This window comes from Camelus bactrianus, chromosome 11 (assembly GCF_048773025.1).
Source record: "Camelus bactrianus isolate YW-2024 breed Bactrian camel chromosome 11, ASM4877302v1, whole genome shotgun sequence".
Classification (NCBI taxonomy): Eukaryota; Metazoa; Chordata; class Mammalia; order Artiodactyla; family Camelidae; genus Camelus; species Camelus bactrianus.
In genome coordinates, this window is record NC_133549.1 from 25285425 (window position 1) to 25293455 (window position 8031).

Consider the following 8031-nt stretch of genomic DNA (forward strand, 5'->3'; position numbering starts at 1 on the left):
CTGGTTGAGGACATAGCAATTATTCTTAACAGGCTCTGCTCTATTCACTTCTTCTGAAGGAGGGACCATGGAAACCTCTGAGCTAAGAGGACTTGAGCTCTTGTCCCCAAGAGTTAGAGTAAATGGATTCTTTTTCCTTGTTCATTTAAGTATCTCCAGTGCTCCTTTCTTTTAAGACCACAAAAACTTCTGAAGGAGAATTGCTGTGGTGTACTCAGGATAAAGGATTATATAGTACTGCTGTGTGGGTTTACCATTTATCCACTGTTTACAGAGTTTGATATCTTCAAATAAAGACATGTGAGAGAGAGAAGAAAATTAAATCAGAAAGAGAGATCACCAGTTACAAGGGGAAGAGGGGTCATGGTGGTTGGAGATGATTCTATCAGGAATATGTAGAAAGAGAGGACAAGATTAGATTTGGCTGTGAGTGACAGAAAACCCAAAGTAATGTGGACTTATATGACAGAGGTGTTCATTTCCCTTTCCTAGTAGGGTCCAAGGATAGATAGTCTAGGCTGAGGTGGTGGCTCCAAGATTATCTTGGCTCCTTCTATCATGCCTTTCTACCAACCTTAGCTTGTACCTCATGGTCCAAAATGGCTGCTCAAGCTCCAGCCATCATATTCACCTACCAATAAGCAGGAAGCAGGAAGAAGAAGAAAGCTGCACACTATTTCCTCTTACATCCTATTTGCCAGAAGTTAGTTTATAGCTGTGTCTGGTTGCAAGGGAATCAGGGAGATATAGTTTCTATTCTGAGTAACTGTGTACCTAGGTAAACATCAGAAGTTCTATTTTTAAAAAGAGGGACAAGAGTTAGTCTGGATACCCATTTTTTAAAATTTTTTTCTTTTTATTGTTACTATTTTGAGGGGAGGTAATTAGGTTTATTCACGTTTGGAGGGAGTTCTGGGGATTGGACCCAGGACCTCGTGCATGCTAAGCGTGCACTCTACCACTGGAGCTACACCCTCCACCCTGGATACCCATTCTTAAGGAGAGAGAAATACTTTCCTGAAGTCCATCTGCAAATTACAGCCATTCTAGAGTTCATTTAATTAAATTTTGAAGTTAATAACAATACTAGTAATTTACCCATTTTCACTTACTCAGAGGGCACGACTTTGAGGATTAGAAGCACATCTCTAAAATGGCTGACCTCTGTGCACCCTCTCCGCTCCTCTTTGCTGATCTGCCTGAGCTGGGATGCTGTTCTGGGGTCTAGAGATCAAACAGCATCTTTCTCTACAGCTCCCATCAGCCCCTCACTTGCACTGCGACCTTGGGCCAACCCTCCTTGCTGTCTGAACCTCAGTTTCCTCTTAACTAGGAAGTTCACAGTAATGCCAACCTCAAAGGTGAAATTTCAAGTGCACCCGAGGGACGGTGGTGAACATGTCTGTTCTCTGCCCTGAGCCCTCATGTCACCCTTAACCTAATGCCTGCAGAGCTGATAATAATAGCAAACAATGGAGTCTGTGCGAAGCCCTCCACATAATCCACACAACGTCCGCATTTGGTAGAAAAGGATAGAAAAGGAGCCTGCAGGTGAGAAAGGCTAAGGAACATGCCAGGGCCACTCAGCAGTGCTGTGACAGCCAGCTCCCAGCCTAGTTCCAGTACTTTCTGGAGCCCCAACATTGAAGCTCTCTGCTGGGCGATAATAACAAACGTGGGTTAAAAGTCTCCTCTCACTTTTCAAACCTGTAAAAAATTTCAAAACTCACAGTTTTCTCAGGTCAACTTGGAGGTGATCAAGAAGAAAGTCTGATGTTCTTCGAGAGCACATGGCCGTACCTGTTAATGGCTCAGGATGATGTGTTTATAAATTCGACATCGGGGAATAGACAAGGATATTACTGCTTCCTTTTGTTTGTGCTTTAAACTGTAATTAAGGATACGGAACCATTTTTAAAGGGAACCTGTGTCCAGTGCAGCCATTTTTTTCCAGCTCCACTGGCGGTTCACACACATGAATCAGGGAATGCAGGTTTTTCTCATAACCCCCCCCCCCGCCACCCGAAGGGGCTGGTGGACCAGGGCATCAGTGAGCATGCATCTGCAGAGCCTGCTCCTCTGCCCTGGGGCCAGTTCATTCTCAGCATGGTGCTGTTGCTCCCACTCTGACGTATCGAGGCATCCGCTCTCTCTTTGATCACTGGTATCTTGCTACCACCCGAAGCCCCAGCGGGAAGCATTTCTCCCCACACCCCTGCTCCGTCCAGGCACGTCATTCCTCCCGAGGGCTCAGGAAGCGGCTGCAGAGGGAGAATGTGGGCCTTGGGGCAATGGCTGGGGGTGGGGGGGAGAGAAAAGGCACCCAAGTTGGCACGAATGAGTCTGTGAAGCAGAAACTTGCTTGCTTGTGCCAGGCCAGATGGTTGTTTCGCGTCTGTTAGAAGACGCTAAGCCCCACGGCCGTGGGGCTCCTTTAGCTGAGTCTTCTGCCTGAATACAGAAAAATAAGACAAAGAAAAGAATTTGTCTTTGCTTTCTGAGTACGGGACCCCACGGCTTTTTAAGATACACTTTGAAAATAAAGTCGTCCAGGATCTGAGGGCACTTCAGTACCCCCTCCTTCCGGGCACCTCCTGTCCTTAGGACCTATGTTTCTGACAATCGGGGTGAAGTTCTCACCTGGCACAGCACACAGATCTTGCTGGATGCCTGGTGGGCGCGTGGCACTGAGCTGAGGGTGGGGTGGTCGATGGCAGTCCAGGCCCCACAGAGGAGAGCCAGGCAGTTTTTTTGCAGGCTGAACCTGTCTCAGATTTCGTGGGATTCCTCTGGGATTCTAGACATCATCCCTTAGACCCAGACACCAGCTTCAGCCAAAGGCAACCATGTCTTCACAGCTGGGCTGGATTTCTGCTGGAAGCTTTTGGCATCAGAAGATGAGCTATTTGCTCCATTACCTTCCCAAGGACCAAAGGCGATGATACCTTCCTTATCATTTTGTAAGAGGACTGGCCCAATTCTAGGAGTCCCATAATAGCATCACCTCCAGCCCAGGCTCCAGTCCTTAATGAACAAGACCCTGGAGAGACGGGTGACCATGTTCAGTTCTGGTAAAGCCAGCAGAGGACACTCTCACTCTCCAAGGCAGGAGGAAGGACCATTTCCCACTCCCTGCAGGGCACTGGGCCCCAACCTGCTGCCCAGCTTTCCCAATCACTAGCTGAGTGACCTAGGGCAGGTTAGTGACTCTCTCCTCCACTCTGTGTCTTGCTCTGTAAGAACAATATGAGGGTGAAATGAGTTGCTGCATGTAAAGGGCTGAGGGCAGTGCTTGGCTCAGTAACTGTCTGTTCTGATTACTCCGAGTATCCATGGGAAATCAAGCGCTGATTGATGGGCCAGAGGTATGCTTCGCCTTGAGCATGTTTTTTTTTTAGGAATTAAGGACATATGCTGGAGTAGATCAGGCAGAGTCTAGGACCTGAGTCCCTACTAAGGACCAAAGGGGATGATACACGAGAGAAAGTAGCACATGGTAGGGCCTGGGGGTAACTAATAGAGCATGATGAACATTAGGAGCAGGACACTGGGCTTTGAGGTCTAATCAGTCAAAACTTGTATGACTTCTCCTACTCATTCATTCATTCATTCAACAGACATTTATTGAGTGCGTACTGGAGGCCAGACTCCGCGCTGAGTCCCAGGCTCCTGTGATGAACGCAGATCAGCTCATTGAGCTTCCGTCCTAAGGGAAACTTGGGTGGGGAAGGGGAGGCAGGTCACGGAAAGTAAACAAATGTAAGAACAAGCTCATTTCAGAGAGTGGCTGGTTATCGACTGCTGTGTAGCTAACCACCTAGGACACAGTGGCTTAAGACCATCATCTGTGTGCTCGGGATTCTGCCGTCTGGCCAGGGGCCGCTGGGGAGAGCTCCTCTTGGCTCCGCGTGGCATCAGCTGGCTCACTCGTCTGGCCGGCCAGCTGTTGCTGGCTGCTGGCTTGCGGCTCGGCCGGGGCCGCTGAGCCGGGCCCTAGCTCTCTTCCATGGGCATCTCAGCGGAGTTTGGTTGGGCTTCTCACCGGGCAGTGGCTGGGGGCGGTGAGGGAGCTTTCCAAGATGGGGACCCACCCACGGGCCCGGGCAGGGGATGGGTGCAATCTGATTGGGCAATTGCAAAACCTCTCTGTCCCTCTCTTTCCTTCATTCACAAAATGAGAGGCCTGCCTGAATTATCTCTAAGGCCCCTTCCAGCTAATATTCCCGGAAGAGAACCAGGTCTTTGGCAGCAGCTTTCCTGGATTTGGGCCCTTTCGACTGCGCTTTCTCACCTGTAGAGCAATGAGAAGCAGGAGAGGTCTTCCTGGATGCTTTATGAGAAAACTCATTAACGAAGAGGTCCTTGGTACGGTCTCCAGCTGGTTATGTGAGCTGTACTGTCAAGCACACACTGTGCACCGTGGATGTGAAAGGCAGCTGCTTAAGCAAAGGCTCCTTTGAGCAAGAAGAAGGAATAACAGTCATCAAAAAAATTTCAGAAGGCACAGTTCTAGTCCAGACTAGACCAGCAAATAAACCAAATTCCAGCCAGCTAAAGTTACCCCATGCTCTTGGATCTGGAGGGGTTGGGGGGGGCAATGGAACTGAAGTTTTCTTTGGAACTTAATTAGATCGAGATGGTTGATAATGCTCCTTAAGGAGGGAGCTGAGCATTTAAAATTATACCAAAGATATTTTTCCCCAGGTATCTGTAAGGGGAGCCGTGAACCTATCAAAATGTGTGATAAGGAAGCTACGTGCGTCGTTTTCAACTAGTTCAGACCAGCTAGGCTGCTCCCTGCTCTGAGCTGCTGGCTATTAGCTGTCATCCAGCCTGGATATGAGACAAGCAGATGGATAAGCGAGACATCATCTCGTCAAGACCTGCAGGAACAGGCAGGCAGAGTGCCTATCACCGGCACCCATCTCCGAGGCAGGCTCAGGCTCCAGCACGAAGCACCAGGTTAGATGGGCTTTTTCATTTCAATGACATTTTTTTGGAAAGGTTAAAATTTAATCCTCTCCCAGGATAGAGTTATTTCAGTTGCCACTGATCCTTCCGATAAATGAGACAGGGTTTCATTTTTTTCTTGCTACCAAGGTATCTAATTTTATAAAAGCCTTCAACAATGTGATAATTTATGGTAGCAACAGGATGGCTACGTGTAAGGACTTGTCTACTTTCTATTAATTTTCTAAAGGAATCTCTTCCCCTCGCCACTGAGAAGCTATGCATGCCTTTCTCTGCGGGTTTCATTAAGACTGTTTGAAGTCATGATGGCAAGATCATTACGATGTTTTTGAAAGATAGTGGGTTTCAAAGAGTTGTACTTAAGAGACTTAAAAAGCTTCATCATCTTAATTCCTGTCCTCCGCCACTTTTTCAGAGCTGTGATCTGGATATGCAGTAATTGGTATCACCTTCCATACAATCTCGCCCCCAACTTGTGTTGTTGTCATTACTCCTGCTCCTCTTCTGAAATGACACAAGTAATAGAAAATTATAAAATAATTCAAAGCCTAGAATCTTCGAAGGAATTCAGAACCAGTGTAGAAATGGCTGTATCCATGTGCGTGCACACACACAAATGGGGTTATTGTACACTTCCTTACACAGCTGGAAACGGAGGCAGAGGATTTCTGTGATAAAGAGTCTAGCTTAGATAACCGTTTCTTACAGTCACGCCATGGCCATGCCAGGGGTAGGGCTGGTGTGGTCATAAGCTAGGCATCAGGACAGGAGTTAGTAAAAACTTTTAGAAATGTTCCCAGCTTCAAAGGATGAGGACAGAAAGGAAGAAGGGAAAAGGAGGTCCATTCTGAGCCTCAGGTTGGAGCCAGGCAGTTTGGGGAAGAAAGAAAGAATTCTCACACGTTTCTAAGTTTGAACTTGGTGTACAAGGAAGTGTTATATTTGCATTATAATCGTTTCAGTCTGTGATTGAAACATCTAAAGACTCCGTTTTGCAGAGAAGTGAAGTCAGAACCCAAAGACGTCAATTAACTTGTTCAAGCTCATAAAGAAAGACCACAAATTGGGATGAAAGTCAGGATACTGCTGGTCTTGGCTTAAGCAGCTGGGCTTTTCTGCCTGTGCTGGTGGGGGTTAGAGAAGAAAAGGTGGCTGGTGTGCGTGGCATGAACTGGGGGAGGAGGGGCTTTTCTACTTGTTGGGCAACCTGCTATCACATTCAGGTAAGGGACAATGAGGGCGCTGGTGCTTCAGCCACGGTTCAAGCCCATCCAAGGTATGTTACGTAGGAGGTCGCTCTAGACCTAGGACTTGGGAGAACAGGGTAGACGTGGCTTCCCCAGCCAACTGTGTTACCGATTTCTTAAAAGACAGGCAGTGAGAGGAGATGTCAATAAGGGACACACAGTACAAGGGATCAGTCTTTTGTAGAAAAAACATTTTCAACAAAGGGCAAATGAATTACAGATTTTACCGGGAAACTTCCTGCCTGCTGCTCAGGAAAGTTTAAAAAACTCAAAGCAGGGGAGTGTTGCAGGAAAATACAACTGAGGAAGAATGTCTCTCCACTATGCAGGCGTCCTTAAAAATATCTTGTGCCTTTTCTGACACAAACTTCTGACGTTGCTAAATCCACTCCTCTTAGCCTGATTCACTCGCTTTTCCACCCAAACTCCTCTCGGAGCCATTGTTTCATTTGGATGAGGGCTGTGGCCTGGCTCGCCAGGGGGCTACATGCGTAGAGCTCCTTTTTTTTTTTTTTTCATTTGATTCATCATATATTCACATCCATTTAAAAAAGTATTTTAAATTGAAGTATAATCGGTTTACAATGTTGTGTTCCCTTCTGGTGTCCAGCATAGTGAGTCCATTACACATATGTATGTGTTCTTTCTCATATTCCTTTTCATTGTAGGTTATTACAAGCTACTGACTGCTGTATCTTTTTACAATCTGCTTTTAGAGCCCATCACTCCTTAATCAAACCTTGTGTGCGATGCAGTGGTCTGGGATTGGCCCCTGGTGAGGTGGAAGGCTGCAGGCTTTTCCATTTGGAGCGCTGGAAGTTGCGGCTTCGTCGTCTCCTCATTTAAGATGATAGGATCTGGAAAGAATTTTTTGAATGAGAGAGAAGTAAAAAATACTATGTTGTGCAGTGCTATTTTTGCTTTTAAAAACATACACTCTCAGACACACACAGTGGACCGTTCTGGAAACATATGAGCTCAAATCATAGCCAAGGTCTCCTCTGGTAGGAGCCCTTCCTACCCGAAAGGGACCGCTTGTTAATAGCTGTATTCATGGAAGTTAAAATTAAATTTCTGTGTGTTGATGTAAAGCCAGCTTTCCCCTCAGGGCTATTTATTTTAAAAATCTAAAATGGTAAGGGGTCTACAGCATAAGCCGTAACGTAAGCGTACTGGGGTCTGTGCTCCAAGCAAAGCCTTCTTTGTGCTGGCCTCTGCGATTTAATGCCCTCCAGGAGGGCCCTGGCAGCCCCCTGGCTTCTCCTTCAACACGTGGCCAGCTCAGACAGCTTTCAGACTTGCCCACAAGGGCAGTTGTTTAAGACTCTCATACCTGGAGGTAAAGGCTGCAGTAACTGGCGCTGTCCCTGATTGGCCACCACGGGAAGGAGGGCTGGGGGAGGGAGCGGTCGTGGTCGTGGCAGAGTTAGTGCTGCGTGTGCGATCGCTTTTCCTTCAGGGTCCAAGGTTGAGATCGATGCTGTGCTTTAAAAAAAAAATGTTTTAATCAAGCAAATTTTAAGAATTAAAAGCAACCATTTAAAAAACAAGAGGGGAGGAGGCCATTTCTAATAACGCCCATAAATAAAGCTGGGAAGTGGCACATATACACGCAAAGGTTTAAAATGTAGATTTTCAAGAGGAAGTTGGAGCAAAAGGCAGTGATCATAGTAAGTGGTAGACAGCAGTAGTAAGTAGCAGAAGGCGTGTGTCTTCCCAGCTCCCTTGGAGTAAAGGAGTAAGCAAGACTCCTTAAAACGTCTTTGAAAGATCCCAGAGCCTTTTCCATTATGGGATAAATAGAGTAAGCCAC

The 8031-nt window shown here is 46.8% G+C and overlaps 1 long non-coding RNA gene across 1 annotated transcript; it reads right to left on the reverse strand.

Moving 5' to 3' along the window:
• Window positions 1-260: 260 nt before the first annotated feature.
• On the reverse strand, window positions 261-7741 carry LOC105080790 (uncharacterized). Its single transcript, XR_836387.3, has 4 exons — window positions 7552-7741; window positions 6958-7075; window positions 4292-5475; window positions 261-2451 (listed from the first exon to the last, which is right to left on the reverse strand). It is a non-coding gene; the product is annotated as an uncharacterized LOC105080790 (long non-coding RNA).
• Between the last annotated feature and the right edge of the window lie 290 nt (window positions 7742-8031).